Source organism: Diabrotica undecimpunctata, chromosome 5, assembly GCF_040954645.1.
Source record: "Diabrotica undecimpunctata isolate CICGRU chromosome 5, icDiaUnde3, whole genome shotgun sequence".
NCBI classification, from domain to species: domain Eukaryota; kingdom Metazoa; phylum Arthropoda; class Insecta; order Coleoptera; family Chrysomelidae; genus Diabrotica; species Diabrotica undecimpunctata.
In genome coordinates, this window is record NC_092807.1 from 74,541,613 (window position 1) to 74,562,679 (window position 21,067).

At 33.1% G+C, this 21,067-nt stretch overlaps 1 protein-coding gene across 1 annotated transcript in view; it reads left to right on the top strand.

Moving 5' to 3' along the window:
* Nucleotides 1-21,067, top strand: part of LOC140441389 (uncharacterized) — a 427,170-nt gene that overhangs the window by 404,820 nt on the left and 1,283 nt on the right. The window lies entirely within an intron of this gene.

The window sequence follows — 21,067 nt, forward strand, 5'->3', positions numbered from 1 at the left end:
GAAGATAGAATCGAAGTCATAAATAACTACCCTAGGCCAACCAATTTAAAAACTTTGCGGGGATTTTTAGGAATGGTAAACTATTTCAAAAAGCTGATACCAGACATCAGCACAAAAGAAATACCGTTAATAGCATTACTTAAGAAAAATGTCAGGTGGAAATGGGGAACTGAACAAGAAATGGCTTTCAAAAATTTAAAAGGAGCGTTTTCCACAGCTGTAAGAGTACACCACCCAAGATATGATCAACCTTTCATTATCAGGACCGATGCTTCCATAAAAAAATTCGCAGGGGTGTTATCACAGATCCAAGACGATATAGAGGTGCCAATCTGTTTTGTCTCCTGTGTAACCAAAACGTATGAGAGAAAATACAGCGTCACTGAATTAGAGTTTGCCAGTGTATTATTTTGTGTAAATAAATTACGTTTTTACCTACTTGGCTATTAAATGTGGAAATAAAGCCTACAATCCATTTAAGACGACAAAAGGACTTCTACAAGGCTGTGCTACGTCCGCTACTCTGTTTAAAATATTCTTGGAAAAGACACTCAAACCATGGAGGAGAAAGTGCGAAGGAATGGGCATACCAGTAAGAGACGAATACCTATACACCTTAAGTTTTGCCGACGATCAAGTAGTCATCGCACAAGATGAAAAAGATCTCAGCTTTATGCTCAGAAAACTAGAAGATGAATATAAAAACAACGGAATGGAAATAAACTTAGAGAAAACCGAATACCTAACAACAGAAAACAAGGATATGAGAAACCTAGAGATAGACGAGGGAAGACAAATAAATGGAACAGATAAATTCAAGTATTTAGGAACCATAATATCGAACCAGGGAACAACAGAAGAAGATATAAACAACAGACTGAGACAAACAAGAAACTGTATAAGACAACTAAACTCAGTGTTGTGGGATAAGAACATTACGATAAAGACAAAAAAGAGAATATATAATACCCTGACAAGAAGTATCCTGACATATGGGTCCGAAAACTGGACAATAAACAAAAGAAATAGAGGTAGAATAAGAGCAGTAGAAATGGAGTTCCTGAGGAGAAGCTGTAGACTTACAAAAAGAGACAGAATTGAAAACGTAGAGATTAAGCGGAGAATGGGAGTGCAATCAGACATAATCGACTATATAGAGGAGAAGAGACTATCCTGGTACGGCCACGTCAGAAGAGCGGACAGAGGACGCTGGATAAACAAAATCACAGAATGGAGCCAGATTGGAAGAAGAAAGAGAGGAAGACCCCGAAGGTCATTCAGAGATGAAATCGACGAGGCTATGGAGAAAAGAACCCTGCGAGATGGAGACTGGAATGACAGGGAAAATTGGAGAAAACGGTTGAGTGAAGGAAGACAGTGAAAACTGTGGAAATCCTTAGTAGTAGTAGTACCTACTTGGGGCAAAATTCACCATTGAAACAGACCATGCAGCGTTGGTACACATAATGAAAAATAGGCTGGTAAATAATAGAATTCATAGTGGCATCCTTTTACTTCAAAAGTATGATTTTGAATTTAAATATATCAAAGGAACCGACAATATCTTGGGAGATGCGTTGACGAGAGATGAACAATTCCGCAAAGAGGATCACAAAACTCTCCACGTCGGCATGAACATAATGAGAGAACAGGCTTATTTTCTTTGGCTCATATCAGGGAAAATCAGGAAGAATTGGATGAAAGAGAAAAGCAAAGGGCTGAACAAGAAGATAACTTATATTTTAAGAGGGTCGATGGTAAAGAACTATATGTAATCACGGAGCAGATGGCAAAAGAAGTTTTTTTAAAGTTACACTGTGACAACGGACATATTGGAAGCAGGAAGGTGTGGCTTATGTTCAGGGAGAACTATACAATACAATAGGACAGGACTATACAATAGCCAAAGAGGTGACTCGAAATTGTGTGACATGTCAGAAGTGTAAAAGTAGGAACTTAAAAAATGAAAACGTCACAAAAAACGTCGTAGCGCGGAAGAAACTGGATATTGTCGCCATTGATATGTTAAGCGATTTGATACCAACAACACAGAGGAATAAACACATACTAGTTATGGTGGATCTTTTCTCAAAATATGTTAAATTGTACGCATGTCGAACCACAAAAGGAATTGAAATACTTCGGAAGATAGACGATTTTACAGAAACAGTGGGAAGACCAGACATTTTATTGGACAATGCGACATACTTTAGGAACAAACGCTTTAAAGGGGAGTTAAGAGAGAGAGGCATCAATACAAAATTTATAAGCATCCGCCATCCACAGAGCAACCCTTCGGAGCGTTTTATACAAGAAGTCACAAAATTTCTACGAATTGCTGCTGAAGAACATCATCGACATTGGGACAGAAAAGTGTTTGAGATCGAGACGTATTTGAACTGTGCACCAAATACGGTTACCTTTATATATAATGAAAGGAACAATGCCTACAAGACCGTGGGAAGACACCGCCCCCAGACAATATGAAGAAGTGATCGAGATGGTTCAAAGAAGATTGAGACGAAGTGGAGAGAAATATCTCCAAAGGCAAGAGAGGAACCGAAGAAGAAGGCCGATCACATTCCAGAAAGGAGATAAAGTCTTAGTGAGGGCACTGAGGGTGTCGAATTTACAAAATGGTATTTGTGCTAAATTGATGCCGGTATTTGAAGGTCCATATAGGGTCAATACGGAAAATGGGGTAAATAGTTATGAATTAGCGCACATAGAGACAGGCAATATACGGGGTATTTTTAACATTCACGACATATATCAGTATCATGAGTAGATTTTAATAACATTGTGAAATAATTTGATCCTGGAAAACTTATGTCATTAAAAAAAATTAACAAAGAGTTTTCGGCAAATCAAATGGCCGGGAGTTGTTATACTATGTAAAATTGAGAGTAATATTGGTTTGTTTTTTTAAAATATTTCAAAATACAAAATATAAGTCAAATAATTCACCTAATAAACTATAAAAGATATTTCGAAGAAATGAAAGTCCATTATCTTTGGATTACCTGTAGTAAACAAAATTTAAAGATATGCATAAATTATTTTCTTTGTAAAATATATTCGAGTGACGGAGCTTAAGTGAATTGAACAATACGACCGGGTTTTCCAAATAGACTTGTACAGTGAATAAAGACAATAGGGTAGAATTTAGAAATTATATTTCTCCGTTAGTTCTTAAGAATTTGTAGAAACCGATTATCATGTTAATAGTTTTTAGGAAATTTATAATTGTAGGTAAAATTGTTGTTTGTCATCTAAATGGTAGATGGGGGGAAGTATGAGGAACTCTTATTGGAGGACATTGAAAAAGAGGGAGATAGCTATGTAGGAATGAGAGTTTAGCTGGATTTTTGAGGGAGAAAAGAGAATCAGTTGTTTTCCAAGGGTGCAAGGCGAACAGTCGTGTTTCTTTGGCGGTTCTCAAGTGATAGTAAGCATTAGAAGTGAATATTTGTGAGTTTTCGTGGACTAAGTGTATTCTGACGGAAGCTGATCCAGTAAAATATTGTAAGTCATACTTTTCTACTTATATATTCCAAGAGTCACTGTTCAGGCCGGAACGAGAGATTCAGTTTATCGAGAGGAGAAGAGGCTAGCGTCTTTTGAACGATACGTGCATCTGAAGGAGATCATTGAAGACGAGAGGCTCGCAATAATTTGTTGTAAGATTGCGGATTACCTAGGGAACTGCGAAGAATAGATAGTGTAGGCTACCAGGAACAAGGATTTGGACAGTTCATCTTCAGAGAGATAGTTTTTTTTACCATTCGTCAGTTTTTCTTTATCAACAAAGTTTTTTTTTTAATTGCTTTCAGAAAAGATAGAAATATTTATCAGGAGATATAGAACAGCAATTTTGATTTGAAATTTTAATTTATATAGTATATAACATTAATTTTTGAAGGTACAAAGGTACGTAGAACAAAATTTTGATAATCATTGTATGAGATATGTTTATTATTCCGGTATTCCTCAGACCTTACCTATCATATGTAAAGCATAGATATTGAAGCACGAATATAACCCTGAGATAAGAGAATTAAATAGTGTGATAAAATCATAATTGCATCATTTAAATAAGTTTAATTAATTAATTAATTAGCTAATGAATTGCTTGGCGCATCTATGACTTTTAATATCACATTAATATATATATATATATATATATATATATATATATATATATATATATATATATATATATATATACATATATATATATATATATATATATATATATATATATATATATAATGAAATAATAATTTCATCATTCAAATATTGCCGCGCTCTACCGAGCACATTATCTGAATGAACATCATAATGTTAAACATCCAGAGTTAGTGGCATTAAATGTCGTTTCATTCTAACGATGAGAAGACAGCCCTACTCTTTCAGACTATCTCTCTAGCTGCTTCCAAATCTATGCCCATAAAAAATCCTTTTACTCCTTTAATTCCAAGGCCTTATTGGTGGGATGAGGAATGTACATTCATAATAAAAAAAACGATCAGAAGCATTGAAAGCGTATCGAACCCAAAGTAACCATAATAATTACATAAACTATAAAAATATAGCAGCCCAAACCAGACGATTATTTAAAACAAAGAAAAAAAGTAGTTGGATAAATTTTTTAAATAGTCTAAACAAAGCACACCTCTCAAAAATATGGTCAACCGTCAGATCAATTTTAAATAACTATCAGTACAACAAAAAACCTCAACTTTCTGAAAATCTCATTAAACAGATGTTAGACCAACTTGCACCTTCATCTGTCTCTGGTAATGTTGGTAGGATTAAAGAATTTTTTCGTTTTAATACTAGTGTAGATTCCATGTCAAAACCTTTTGCTCCTTCAGAACTTGATTTCGCACTAAAAAAAAAGCAGAAATACAGCCCCCGGTTTGGACGGTTTTACTTATAAGATATTGGACAAATTGCCGTCAAATGCCAAAGATGTTCTCTTACAAATCTTTAATAGTTGGTGGTTGAAACAAGAATATTGCGATACTTTAAAAAATATTATCATATGCCCTTTACTCAAATAATTTAACTTAAACCCAGAACTTCCATCATCTTATAGACCCATTTCTTTATTATCATGTGTGACAAAATCCTTTGAAAGGCTTATAAAATTTAGATTAGAACATTTTATTGAAAGTAGTTCAGTTTTTCCCTACTCACAGTATGGATTTCGTAGAGGTCGAGGTACCATTGATGCTCTGATACATTTAGTTACGGATATTCAACTCTGTTGTCCGAAGTCGCAACCTCGTTGGTAACAGTTTCTTACGGCTGTTTATAACTGTCGGGCGTATAATGGTTCTGGTCGCTCCGGTATCCACCAACAGCGTATGCTTTTTACCATTTATTTCTCCATCTACATATACACTATCTTCACGACATTTCAAAGAAGCTATTAGTATGAGACTGTCTTTGGAAAAGTTCTGGGTCGAAGCTGCCCCCTTAAGACCGACCCGTTCTAGTTTTCCTGATGGTGAGTTTCTTGATTTGCGTCGTACCTAGGGTGCTTACAGGAGCTTCGTACGTGTCCTATTTCGCCACAATTCCAGCATCTGATGGTCTTCGTTTTCTTGTATGTCATGCTTTTCATCATATTAACGAGCTTGTCAAGTTTATCTTCATCTCCTTCCTCTTTTACAGTCCTAACTTTACTGTACCGTATTCGAGGGCGGCGGATAAGACATCAACCAGCGTCTTGTGACGAGCTAATCGTAGTGTTCTCTGCATTTCATGATCACGAAGACCATCAATAAACGTTTGAACGGCCAACTTTTCCATCATGTCTTCGGGAGCTGTTGGATAAGCATATCGTACTAATCTGGCAATATCTACCTCATATTCTTGAAGAGCCTCATCTTTCTTCTGTCTACGATTTTTAAGCTGCGACTGATATACATGCTCCAAATGTTCGTGGCCATATCGCATATTTAGCCTCTTCTTGAGTTGTTCGAAATCATCCGTCTCCTCTACGGCTATGGTCTGAAGCACATCTAAGCCATCTCCTCGAAGAGCGATAGTCAGGTTTACAGCCTTTTCTTTTTCAGACCATCCATTCGCTCTTGAAGCTGATTCGAACTGTTTCATGTAGTTGTTCCATGACGATTTCCCGTCGAAAGTTGGGACTTTCACATGGACAGGACCTCCACTTCCTTCAAATTTCGGCCGTATTTCCAACTTACATTTCGTCTCGTCTTCTTTTGTCTCTATTGTAATCGGATTGTTACCTCTCTCTGCTGTCCCTGTTTCCTCCATCTTCCTTTCCATCTCTTTAATCTTTTCTTCGAAGGCCAACATATCGGCAGCAACTTGATTTTTTTAACGAAGACATTCTATCGTCCAGGGCAGACATCTCAGAAGTGACTTTAGAGATTTCCGAAGAGATGTTAGCAGAAACTTTGCTTTCCAGAGAAGAAATCTCGTTAGAAACTTTGTTCTCCAATGATGCGATGTCACCAGAAACTTTCGAAATATCGCCAGAAACTTTGTTCTCCAATGATGCGATGTCGCCGGAAACTTTGTTCTCTAATGATGCGATGTCACCAGAAACTTTCGAAATATCGCCAGAAACTTTGTTCTCTAATTTCGAAATCGACGAGATGACAGCATCTTCAAATATATAAGTCTCTGGAGCTAGTCCTTCTTCTAACAAAGCGTTCTGTAGTCGTTGGACTAACTAAGCCTTTTTTCCGATAAAAGCTAATTCTCTGTCTTCGAGATGTCTTCTTAAATTAGTCACTGTCAGCTCATAAATCGTCGTCATTTTCACAATTTACAAATATTCACTTGTAATTTATTTTCGCAATTTATCTTATGTATTCCACTATTCTGACACCATTTGTTGTGAATTAATTCTAATTTAATGTTCTTATTTTAATTTACTAAACTTTCAATATTTATAACACTTACGAATTTAATTTATTTTTATTTATATTAATTTATCTTACAATAATTTGTATAGACGAACGTAACATTTAAATCGCGGGCGCGAATCTTCTTCATTAACTGTCCCTTCCATGAAAGCTCCGTTATTATATATCAAAACACAGCCGGTCGAGACCTGGAAGGGTCTCGTACAATCTAAAACATAAACATGTTTACAGGTTTTTAATATGACTCATATTTTTACGTAACAATAGTGAAATATGTAGTTACATATGTCCTGTGGTATTTAACACGAAAAACAATACATTCATATCATAACAGAAAACGACTGACCTTTGCTGATGATTATACACTGTCTTCACCAATAACACGTTTCCTTACTTGTTGGTGTTTCGATCAAAGGAAAACTCGTCCACGTCCCCAAGAATATCTCTGCTTCTTTGCTAAATTTTGTTTTTCTTTCCTTTCACTGCTTCGTACCGTACTCGTTCCGGCTTTCTCCTGATGCAATCTTTAAAATTTTTGAACCACTTAACACAATACTGGATACTTTAGACTCAAGAATTTATATCATCTCTCGACTTGGCCTATTACTCGTTCCACGATTTTTTTGATGATGCTTGTAACTTTTCAAACACAAATCGGCCTTTTCCTTTTTTAGTACACTGCACTCAAAACTGGACTTCTCCTTTCCCCCCAAATCGTTCCCCCCCAAAATTAATTTTCCATCCAATCAAAACCAACTTTCAATCATGTCGCATTATTTACCCAAAACTACGTTTCTCCTCAATCTAAACAAATTTTCAAATTTACGTATCTTTTTGTCTTTATGGAGTTCCAAGAAAGAAATAAAATTCGGTATCCTTTCTACTTTCTACAATTAAACACGTTCTTATCTATTTTTGAGAATCTACAAAGGTAGATTTTAACTATCTACTATGTACCGTATGGGCTAATGAGTTCCCTACCCGCATATCTCGAAAACTTAATGGTCTCTCTTTTGTTTAATTAAAACATATTGTCCGTGGTTTTAATAAACAGTTCGACGAACACTTTCTTAAACCATCAACCCTAATCGTCTTGAATTGTTTGCTTGAAATACATTGTTCATGGAGCTAGTAAACAATTCTGCGAAACACTCTCTTAAAACTAGCTATAATTATTTTTACAAAATTTGTCACATACAGGGCGTTAAAAATTTATATGCTCGTGGTTGAGAAACATGAAATTTTTTATTTTAATTTAAATTTGAAATAAGAATATAGTTTTTTATTTCTCATGTCAAATAGGAATATAACAATATATATATATATATATATATATATATATATATATATATATATATATATATATGTATATATATATATATATAAATATATATATATATATATATATATATATATATATATATATATATATATATAAATTATATATATATATATATATATATAAATTATATATATATATATATATATATATATATATATATATATATATATATATATATATTGAAATATATAAAAATAGTATTTATTAAAGATTGTTAATTTGCTTTAGAGCTCAGTTCTTCGAATAAAACAAGTAACGTGGGCGCCAATGTGTAACGATAAGACTACAAAAGAGAATTGAAATACTATTATAAAAATAATAACTCAATCAACCATGAACCCTTAGCTGATAGCAAATAAAACAATTATTTAACTAGACATTTATTTAAAATAAAAAAAATAATATTTAATAATAATAGTCTCCCGTTAACTAATATGTAACTTTTTATTTAAAGTTGGTTACATTATTTAAAAACTAATATCTTACATTACAATTCTGTGGCTAAAGGACTAGTTTCCAAACCAACTCACCAAACACACACACACACACACACACACACACATACATAGTCTCCCGTTTTATACCGCTTCGCGGCTTTGGGAGTATAGCAGGGTAGTCTGCTATATCTAGGGCCTACGGTATACAAGGAAGGTAACATGGCCAGTGCTACGCTTCAACCGCCTATTATTACCGCTGGTTTTACCCAAGGTACTCATTTTATTCAGGCTGAGTCGACCTGGGGCCTATAGACATTTTTAAGAATGTCTAGTTGTTCTTGCCGTCGGTAGGATTCGAACTCCGGACCACCGGCATGCGGGGCAAGCATCCTACCGCTTGCGCTACGCAGGCCAAAAAAAAATATTTAAGTAGCAAAAAATAACCCTGCCAATGCTTTACAGTAAATAAAATTTGGACGATACTTATGATATCATGTCATCGATGGGCTGCTTGCTACCAATTATCTGTGGCCTCCCAATTAGATAATTAAGTGCTCCTGACAGCTGCAGTTAGGTCCTCCAGAGCATGTTATTCCATATATTCTATACAATATTCTCCAATAAAGTCTTCTATATAGCCAATAAGTTCATAATACAGCCAATAAAACAGCTAATAAACTAAAATATAAGGAACAACTTGTATTAGAGACATATCAAAGGGGGTTTAATTTTCTTGCCATTTTACAAAATTACAAGGATAAAATAGGATAGGTAAGGATAAAATGAAATAGAAATACTATTGAACTTAGTTAAATTTTGTTGCGATTCTTACTGAATAAAATTGAAAAAACGTGGCTTCGAAAGAAGTAAGGTTATGAATATTGAAAATGCTGTCAGAATTATAGAATATAGATTACAATGAAAGTGCTCGCCCCAAGAGAATTCTGTAGACCATAAAATGAAGCTTATAATAATTCGTACCTTCTTTTATAAATGTTAATTACAAAAAAAAAATAATCCCACCATAAAAAGTGATTGACAGAAAGTAGGAAGGGACTCCAATGAAGTTAGCCACAGATGTCATAGGACGTATGCCTGTGATGGAATTAGCTCTTCTGGCAACACAGAACAGAATATTTAGTCTACCGGACAGAACGAGAGAGAAAAGAAAGACAGAGGGCGCCAACTACTTTTTGAACAAAAAATAGTAAAAACGAAGCTGAAGGCAAAGGCATAAATTAATAAAGAAATTAAAATAAAATAATTATTTACATATAAATTAATGTAGATGTGACGCTTATAACGTTACAATATTAATACTTATATATTTGTTAAGAAACGCAGTTAGATCCTGTTTATTGTTAAAAAAACCGTTAAGGCTGTTTTAGCAGTTGAAACACACTGCGATTTAAAATGGGCGTATCACTTACTTTTCTACACTGCTTACGCCAGACAGCTTGTATCGATCTTTACTCAGTACTCAGTGGCGCCGGTGGACGGGTAGTTTAATGATAACAAATGCATTATTCTCCATTCAAATTAGTTTTGTCGGGAATACCTTTTTAGACTAATTATCGTAGATAATCTTTTAAAAAGAATTATCACATTTTTAATTGAAAATGATCTCAAGAAGTTATTTATTTGTTAGAGAAAACTGATATTAGCCTAGTAAAAATTAAACAAAAAATATTATTTATCTATAAAAAAGTGGTACCTGGCAAACCATCATAATAGTAAATGTATTTAGGTATCTGGCAAGTATTTCGAGGCGACGCACTATGACGAAAAAGTTCTCTGAATGGAATATACATTATTTTAATATATTTATAGGAAATAAGAAAAGTATCCAATTAATGAATAAAACACAAATCGTGGATAGTAGTATAATTTTCTGTCTTATTTTAAAACACCCTGTTTTGTTCTTATTTTATTCTGAAGAAGAAAGTAATCTGAAAATACTTTTGTTATTTATCTACTTAAAATATGTGGCAACATGTTTTCAATATAAAATTTTTTCAATTTTGGCAATATTTGCTACCAAAATTCCGGCTCGGCTTCTATCTGTAATTAGAAAATATTTAAATTAGTTTGTGTAGTTTAGTATGTGCAGTTATCAGTATTAAGTATACGATAAATAATGATACATAAATAATAATAATAGTAATCACAAAAATATTGTTTAAATATTCTAAAAATTCTGACATGAAAAAGAAAGTTTCTAATACGTTTATAAATTAATGTAAATACGTACCTCATCAACAATAAAACCCATAGGTGTACAAACAATAAAGTAGCAATATTTTTCCGAGCTATTGCTAGCTGTCCTTACTGTAGTGCAACTCCTCTCCTTTTCCTTGGCCTAGGACGTTTACTGGGACTCATTTCTTATCTTGTCACTTATAACTTATATCACTAAACCAATGTAATACTTAAAAATACGCGTAAACTAAAGAACTTGTAACTTATACCACTAAACTAATAATATATTACTTAAACATACTCGTAAACTAAAGAATTTCAATGTTTTCAAAATAACTAAGAATACTGTAAACTGTAAGCAAGTTGATGAAGAAAATACAAGAATGAAAAACTGAAAATGGATTCTGATTCAAGCGAACTAATTGACCGTACGTTCATGAGATTTGACGTCACGAAGGCGATAACGATGAAACTAAGCGCCAATGATGAGTAACAAGTTTCACTATTAGATTTCAGTATTTTTTAGCAATTTTCTTCAAAAGTGGAACACGCTTTTCTCGATTATTACTGGACACAGAAAGGTGAAAAAGAAATCAACGATTACAGAAAAAAAACTCTTCCAAGTGATGGGCGTAAAAAGTTTGGTTATAATAGAACGTTAAACAGTGTAATCTTATTTTTCAACAGAAGTTTAAAAAAAAATAAAAAAAGTAAAACCATCAGTTTAAAGGCAACATAATTTCGAATAACGTGTCCAAATTTCGAGACATTTTGTCGGTAAATAACAGAGAAAACACTGTCCCTAGGTTTTGGTGCACCGATAAAACAGCCTTAATATTCTACTTTTAGTTAAATTTACTTTGTGACTCCTCATTTTTTGTGACTTATGTTGTCCATATTTTCATTAACAGAGGTTAAAACAGTGTTTTAGAAAGCAAGCTATCCTGAGAATATGCAGGATTGCTTGGTAATGAAAGTAGATAACTTGGACCCTGAGATTCCATATGGTTTTTTCTTTGTTTCCCCATTTTTCCTATGTGCATCATTTAATTTATTTAGAATAGGCAATTTAGGTAATTTTCTACTTAATCATCATTTAATAAGGCTTTATGAGTCTTACCATCATAATTGGTGTCTTTCATAAAATTTCATCTTATTTTTTCATTTTGACTGGGACAACATGAATTTGATTAGAGTACTGGGAATCAGAAGAAGAGGATTTTTGGACAATTAAGTAAATGCTCTAGATAAGCTGGCTGGTAGAGAAGGGAAATTCTTCTTCTTTGAAACAATTTCGTCTTCTTTGGCTTTTCTTTAAGTGGCGGAAACAACTTTGCAATTTAAAAAAATGTAAGGTCTTGAAAGACCATTATATTTTATATTAATATATAATGGTCTTTATATTAATATTTTTCTATGTATCAAATTCTTTGCTTATCTTATTTGTTGAAAGGTGTTCGATATTGCAATATAGGCATTTTGGTACATAAACTGTGCAATTTTGTAGTGTATGCTCCTCAGCGCACTTAGGGCATCTTTCTTTTCCCCTGCATTGTCTTTGCGAATGTCCAAATCTTAAGCATTTGAAACATTATTCAAGTAAATAATAATTTAGTAGGAATTCTTCCATCAAAAAGTAGTTGGACCGTACCTGTTGGAATATATGTTGCCGACCCATCTGTATTTATAACTCGTCTATTTAACCTTCTGGCGGAAATCATTTTCTCGTTTTTAAATATACTGTCTTCGATTATATTTTCCATAAAAATATTTAAACTGAAATCTCTATAATGCCTCTTGATGTTTAATTATTTTTCTGGAATATATGCTTGAAATCCTTTCTTAAGGAATTCTGAGTTGTTTAGGTTCAAATTTGCTTGTTTGGAGATATTAAACTGAATTCTGATTCTATTTATTCCGTTTCTACTAATGTCTTTGATACCTGTTACACTGCCAATATACAGAGGATGGATATTACCAGCATTTAATTCGTCACTCTCTATTATGACAAGAAAGTGACCGAGGCCAGTGTCTTTATATTTAACTTTTCTCCTACTGATGTTTTCAATCCTGGAGGATAAATTATTCACTTCTATTAATATAATCTGATCGTGTTAAAATCCTTTTTCAATTCAAAAAGTTCTTTTTCGATTTGACTAATATTTTGTTTATTTCTAGGAGCTAATATGTGTGTAGAGTTTAAAAATTTTGAGAATCCAATGAAATCAAAGAATAAATTCCGCCCCTTTGTCAGAGCGACCGGGAGTATTTGCATCCATGTTCTACTAATCTACTGCTACTATGTAATTTAATGAAAAAACTTACAATAAAGTTCGTAGGTTTTTCTTACTCACGATTAATTCAACTTATTGTTCAGAAACTAAATAACTATATTTTAATTTCAAATACTTAATTCAAAACATTATAAACTTGATGATTTTGAAATCAAACAACCACCACATGCGTCCTTAATTCCAACCTAAATTCTAAAAAAACCTAAAAACTCGGATTCACCAGTAGATTTCAGCGTTGGCTCTTACGGACAATGTTAATCAAATGGAAGAAAACGCTGCAGCGTTGCTAGTTCATCGTAGTTCATAGTTCCAGAAAATATTTGGACGTCGTCGTAATATAGTGCTCAACAATTGATAAGGATCATACTTATGATTTCAAATATTTTAAAAGTTTGTTGAGATCCTAGTATGATGACTTGAATAGAATAATTGAAAATAGACGACTTTAATATTCAACTTTTTGCTGACCATAGTAAAAAATAATGGCAAAATTTATTTTATTTCGTTTAAAATTGATAATAAAGTCGGGGTATTAACATTACTTTAATTATATTAAATTTTTACAAACTTCGGCTATTTCTGGAGTAAAATATTACTTCGATCCTTATCAATTTTCTTACATCTCTTGTTGTCATATTTACGGAAATGGATGTTTGGAGACCTTTTGAATAGAATTGAAATGAATAGAAATGAATAGAAAGAAAATGCCACGATTAGTAGATAAGTCAAAAATATATCGAGTATACATCATTTATATTTTAGTATTATTTATATAGGGTGTTTCATTAACAGTTATTCATATAGTAACTGGAGATACCTTAGCACAAAATACGAAGATTTAACCTAAAACACTAATCACATGGTATGATTTTTGTGACTGATATTTTTAAGTTAAAGTTGATTTCATATAATTGAATGAACTATCTTTCAATAAAATCCTTTCAACTCATAAATATTGGCAATATCATTTTGATGTCTTCTACTTTAAAATGTTTAATATGTCTGATTTGCCGATATGAATGAGTCAGATTAAATTTAATTATTAGAAGAATTTTTTTTCTAACAACAAAATTTTTGTAATTGATTAATATTTTGTATTTCGATAATGACCTCCGAAGTGAAAGTCGTAGAATAGCTTACTGACTAATGGACGTTTGTACAAATGGTTTAACCGTGTAGAAATTTCGGTATTGTTGTAATTAAATACCCATTTAGAATTTTCCTGATAATAGTATCTACTAATTGTTATACGAGTGCTATAGCAGATTTGCAGTTTGTAGAAACGGTCTAACTTTTTTGTGTGCATTCGAGAAGGTACGTTAACTTGTCAAAAAATAAGTGCAATTTATTTTTAAACTTTTTTATGTACTGTGTCAAAAACATGGAGCATTTAGAGGTGAAAAGTTTCAAACAAGGACAAATCTTAGATTTATATGCGCGAAAAATTATTTTGAATAAGTTGATATATACAACAAAAACAAATTCCGATCTGACTCCAATACAAATTGTTTCTACAACAAGTACAGCGCTGGGTATTAGCGATAGGACAGTCTGGAAAATTCGTCAGGAAGGATTGGATCATAATGGAGACTTACCCAAAATTCTGAAAAACCCACGTAAACGGACCAAGAAGGAAACCAATCGGGAATTTACCTACGATGAGAATATCAGGAGCCAATATAGAAGACTTGTTCACATGGAATTTTTCTTAAAGAACATACCTAGAGTTTATCATCAACAATAAATTACTGTAATTTATAAGGTTCATATTCTTCTTCATAACTCTGATTAATCCTCTTTTCTTATAATACACTATTGTAAAATCAACCAAATCCTGCACTTGTTGGGCATGAGGAAATTTAGAGTCCTGTACCATGGGCAAAGTGAGATTAGGTGTCTGTAGGTTAGGTGTCTTTGTTGATAAATTGTTTGCTTTGTATAAAAAATTGTCGACATCTGATTAAATTGGATGTTTATATATTTTCGATGTTTTTATTTTCAGGGTCATTAAGTTTAATTGTTATTTTATTTTTATCTTTAATATGATAACTTTTTAACTCAGCCTTCAATAAATCGACTTTTTCTTGAAGCAAATGATTATTATATTTTAAAAGTTTATTGATATTTAACAGTATTTTATACTTACACTTATTTTCTTTTTTCTCCAATAAGTGCCATAGCATTTTATTTTCTAACTGCATAAGATTCATGGGTTCGGTAACATCAGATTGTTTATCACATAATTTAGTACATTTTAACATGCTTTTTTCCACACATCACACACTATTGATTTATTTGGCTTAGTATTACAATATTTAAATGTTTTATCATCAAATGTTCCCTCGTCTATCTAAGAAAGAAGTGACAGCACATTCGCTCAGTTTGCCATGTTTGAACGCTATTAGGTTAACAGCTGTAATTATCACAAATTTGTACAGCGAAATGATCACAATGTATAAAGATTTATTGCTTGTTCCTCAAGATATTACAAAATGGTCGACATTAACACCATGTATCTAGGAATTGGAGTAACGCAAAATATTAGTGACGAATTGAAACAGGCTTTTTACCAAAGTTTCTTAAATACAGCTTGTATGGAACTAAAAAGAAATGATTTTGCAGATCCAGTCATGGGAAAGATACACCTTCTAAATAAAACTAACTTCAACAATTGTCAAAAGTATTTTATCACTAATGGCAAAATTGCTCCGAATTTGTAATCCTCAAGATCTACAAATGATACAAAACGTCGATGACGAATGGAAATTTCAACAATAGCATGATATTCCAATAGAATTCTAAAATCTGGGTGAATTCTATTTTAAAGTATTCTATATCAAATCAAACAATTTTACTGTAATCCTCAATTTGTTGTTTTGAGTGACTTTGCGTAGTCTCTGTTAACTTTACTTTATTCATATGCAAGTTATGAAAGGCAATTCTCAAAAGTAAATTTAATAAAAATGAAATGCCGGAACCACTTTTAACAGACACTCTATATGGCATTACTCATTCATCTCAATGAGTTTATCTTCAAAAGGGTTGTGTCAATTTTACATCTTCAGAAATAATGGTTAAAACTATGAGTAGGTACAACCAATTTATACAATAAAGAAACTGATGGTAAACTGCAAGAAACTGAGTTCACATTAACTAAATAGTAAATATTTTTTAATCATCATTTTTTTTCTTACGTTAATTGATTTTGACGGATTGAAAGTGGATAGAAAATATTACACAACCAAGCACACGTATTCAAAGCCCATATGAATTGTAACTTAAAATAAAACTGCATCAATTAAAATAAAAGTTTTAATGTGTATTTTTGAAATTTTATAGTCGTTTATAGATTAATATTTACAAATATATGTATATATATATATATATATATATATATATATATATATATATATTTATATATATATATATATATATATATATATATATATATATATATATATATATATATATATATATATATATATATAAATATAACGCTAAGAGACCAAAGGGGCGCCCGAATCTCAGATGGGATTATGATATTAGAAAATTAACAGAAACAACGTGGTCTCGAATAGCACAAGATAGAAAAATATGGGCGCAAATGAGCGCAAATTATTAGAACAACGTATAACTAAGACATCGTCGAATATAGAATAACATTGAAATAAGGGAGGCTGCACCGTAATTGGAAACGGTTGATAAAGCTGCACATGATGATGATATATATATATATATATATATATATATATATATATATATATATATATATATATATATATGGAAAAGGATAATGCGAGTGCATAATAAAAGTAAAAAGTAATGGCATGTCTCGCAAAACAGAAAACCAAAAATGGTATATCGATGGAAAGCAACCGTATATACGTATTTCTGACTATTGGTCGTCTTCAGTACGGTGCAGCCAAGTTAGAAAAGGAGCATATTAACTTGGGAAAGGATCACTACAGGAGCAATGCAACCAATTTGTGGCATTAGAGTTAGAAGACCCTGATGGTTTTCAGGGCAAAAACTAACACCAACCACGGAGGAAGCTACAGCTACCTGGGGAAAGGAATGCCAAACGTATATACGTATATACGGTTGCCTTCCATCGATATACCATTTTTGGTTTTCTGTTTTGCGAGACATGCCATTACTTTTTACTTATATATATATATATATATATATATATATATATATATATATATATATATATATATATATATAAACTTTTTTATTTCCTGGGTTTGTCGGTCTGATGTAAATAAACGTTTCGGCAAATTTGCCCAGGAAATAAAAAAGTTGCTATTTAAATATTCACGGTCAGGATATATATATATGTCATGTTCCGCGGTTAGTACAATTAAACCTAGAGCTAAGATTAATACTATTACAGGAATTAATATCAAATTCAACAGTCTTTCGGGTTGAACCTCGTCGATTATCATTGCGCCGAGCTTTCGAAATCCTCTTCGGGGCTTCCGAGGTCTAAGACACTACTACACTGATCACTAACCAATGCATTACTGGTACTGAGAATAGAGGACGGTTCATGTATACCGTCGATTGTGACGTGCTTCGGGTGGAGGTTGGCGTGGTGGTTGGTTAGTGTGTGTGGGGATTGGCGCGGGGGTTGTCGCGAACATTTCTGACAGTAGGATTTTGATTGACGGGTGGAGCGGACAATATTTTCTTTATGAGAGGTCTCCAAGTCGAAGATAACCGTATGCCGTCATCTTTTTTATTGAGACAATTTGGACTTTTTTCCATTTCTATGGCTTCTCGGATAATTCTTGGTTTATAGAAGCGGATGGGGGCTATGGTTCTGGAGTTTTCAAAATCAATTTTGTGACCTGTACGAAGATGGTGACCTAGATCTAAAATTGAGTCGGAATTGCGAACAGAATTGGAATGTTCATAATCCTGTTTTGAATTCTCGATTTGTTTGGCATATATAGGATCGGGAGTAGTCTGCACAAGGAATTTTATAAACTTCATGTTGTTCATTTGGAATGTTGTCTTTGCTTGATCGGACAAGGGATGAAAATTTTTTGTCGATTTTGTCAATGTCACATTTGATGTAATGAAGAAAAGCTTTCGTATGATGAGGGTCTTTGCATTGAGATTGAGTGGGAGATTTATGTCTGTGGATGCTCCCGTTAATGGGATTTTCGCGGTAACCGTTTCGGATAAGCGTAGATCCGAAGCGATACAGCTGTAGATCCAGAGTACGGATAGGTAACAAACTCTCAGAATCTTTCGAAATAAGCAGTGGCCTAAAAGATGGAGATGCGCTGTCACCTCTCCTATTTAATATCATCCTGGAGAAAGTAGTAAGAGCAACACAATTTAAAACAGAATTACTGACAGTAAATGGACCAAAATTACTACTAGCATACGCAGATGACATTGACATTGTGGGAAACACAGTCAGCAATGTGAAGGAGACTTTTAATAAATTGGAGGTAGAGGCAAAGAAAACTGGTTTAAGGGTAAACGAAGAGAAAACCAAATACATGTGCCTCAACAGACAAAAGGGACGAGATAGAATAGGGCAAAATGTTACAATAGACCCATATAACTTTAAAAGAGTGGAGAGTTTTAAATATCTCGGAGCAACAATCACTGCAGATAACGATATCTCGGAAGAGATTAAAGAAAGAATTCAGGCAGCAAATAGATGTATGTACAGCATCCACAATACTATTAAATCTAAAAGCCTAACACGAACATCAAAGATACAAATATATAAAACCGTGATTAGACCGGTGCTCATGTATGGGTGTGAGACGTGGACTCTGACCAAAGAAACTGAAAGAAAACTTAGATGTTTTGAGAGGAAAATCCTTAGAAAAATCTTTGGGCCTTATCACGACATTAATAGCAAGCAATACCGAATGAGAACAAATGCTGAGGTCAAGCAGATGTATAGAGCGAGCGATATAGTCCAAGAGATTAAATCCCAACATCTAAGATAGGCTGGCCATGTCCATAGACTCCGTAATAACCGCCTTGCCAAGTTAATATGGGAGGAAGCCCCCACAGGAAGAAGGCCCTTAGGACGTCCACGAATGCGATGGAGAGACAATATATGGTCAGATCTAAGAACAATGGGGCTACCCACTGACCCAACTATTATGGACGACCGTTCAAGATGGAAGCAAGTTGTGAAGTCAGCCAAAACCCACCCCGGGTTGTAGTGCTACGAGAAGAAGTTTCGGATAAGGGCTTGTTTTAAACTAAAGAGTTCAGAGGGTCTAATTGCATCATCGCAAAGGCGTATTGATCTGGAGATAAGCGTACTAATGACTGAATTAGTTTGTGAAGGAGGATGATGAGAGTTGGCATGCAAGTAACGATTGGTATGGGTGGGTTTTCAGTAAACAGAGTGATGGAAACCTTGGGATTGGTTTTTCTTTATGATAACGTCGAGAAACGGTAGGGATGAATCAGTTTCCACCTCCATCGTGAACTGGATATTAGGATGTTTACCATTCAGATGGGTTTGAAAAGACACCAAGGCATCTCTGCCATGGGGCCAAATGACGAATGTATCGTTAACATATCGTAGTCAACATGTGTGTTTGATCCTTGATGTGGATAGGCTCGGGTCTCGAAGTCTTCCAACGATATTGGCAATTACTGGAGATAGTGGAGAGCCCATTGTTGCACCATTTATTTGTCTGTAGAATTGATTTTGGAAGATACATAAAATGTTTAATGAGAGATAAGTGGTCTTGCTGGATACTATATTTAGTTTTCAGAATGTTTAGAGTTTCATCTATAGTAATAATTCCTGTAATAGTATTAATCTTAGCTCTAGGTTTAATATATATATATATATATATATATATATATATATATATATATATATATATATATATATATATATTAAACCTAGAGCTAAGATTAATATATATATATATATATATATTTATATATATTTATATATATATATATATTATATATATATATATATATATATATATATATATATATATATATATATTGTTAAGCTATGTAAAATTGAAAATAATATCCTGGATTACCTGTAGTAAACAAAATTTAAAGATATGAATAAATTATTTTCTTTGTAAAATATATTCGAGTGACGTGAGTGAGCTTAGTGAAATCGTGAACAATGCGAGCGGGTTTTCCAAATAGACTTGTACGTCGATATACAGTGAATAAGGCAATAGAATAGAAATATTTAGAAAATATAATTCTCCGTTAGTTCTTAAGAATTTGTAGAAACCGATTAACCGATGTTAATAGTTTTTAGGAAATTTATAATTGTAGGTAAAATTGTTGTTTGTTATCTAAATGGTAGATGGGGATAAGTGTGACCAACTTTGATTGGAGGAGATTGAAAAAAGTGGAATAGGTATGTAGGAATGAGAGTTTAGCTAGATTTTTGAGGGAGAAAAGATAATCAGTTGTTTTTCCAAGGGTTCAAGGCGAACAGTCGTTGTTCTCTGGTGGTTCTCCAGAGGTAGTAAGCAGTAGAAGTGAATGTTTGTGAGTTTTCTTGGAGTAAGTGTATCTGACGGAAGCTGATCCAGTAAAATATTGTAAGTTATATTTTTCTACTTATATTCTAAGAGTCACTGTTCAGGCCGGAACGAGAGATTCAGTTTATCGAGAGGAGAAGAGGCTAGCATCATTTGAACGATACGTGCATTTGAAGGAGATCATTAAAGACGATAGGCTCGCAATAATTTGTTGTAAGATTGCTGATTACCTAGGGGACTGCTAAGAATAGATAGTGTAGGCTACAAGGAACAAGGATTTGGACAACTCATCATCAGAGAGATAGTTTTACCATTCGTCAGTTTTTCTTTATTAACAACACATTTTTTAACAATTGCTTTAGAAAAGATAGGG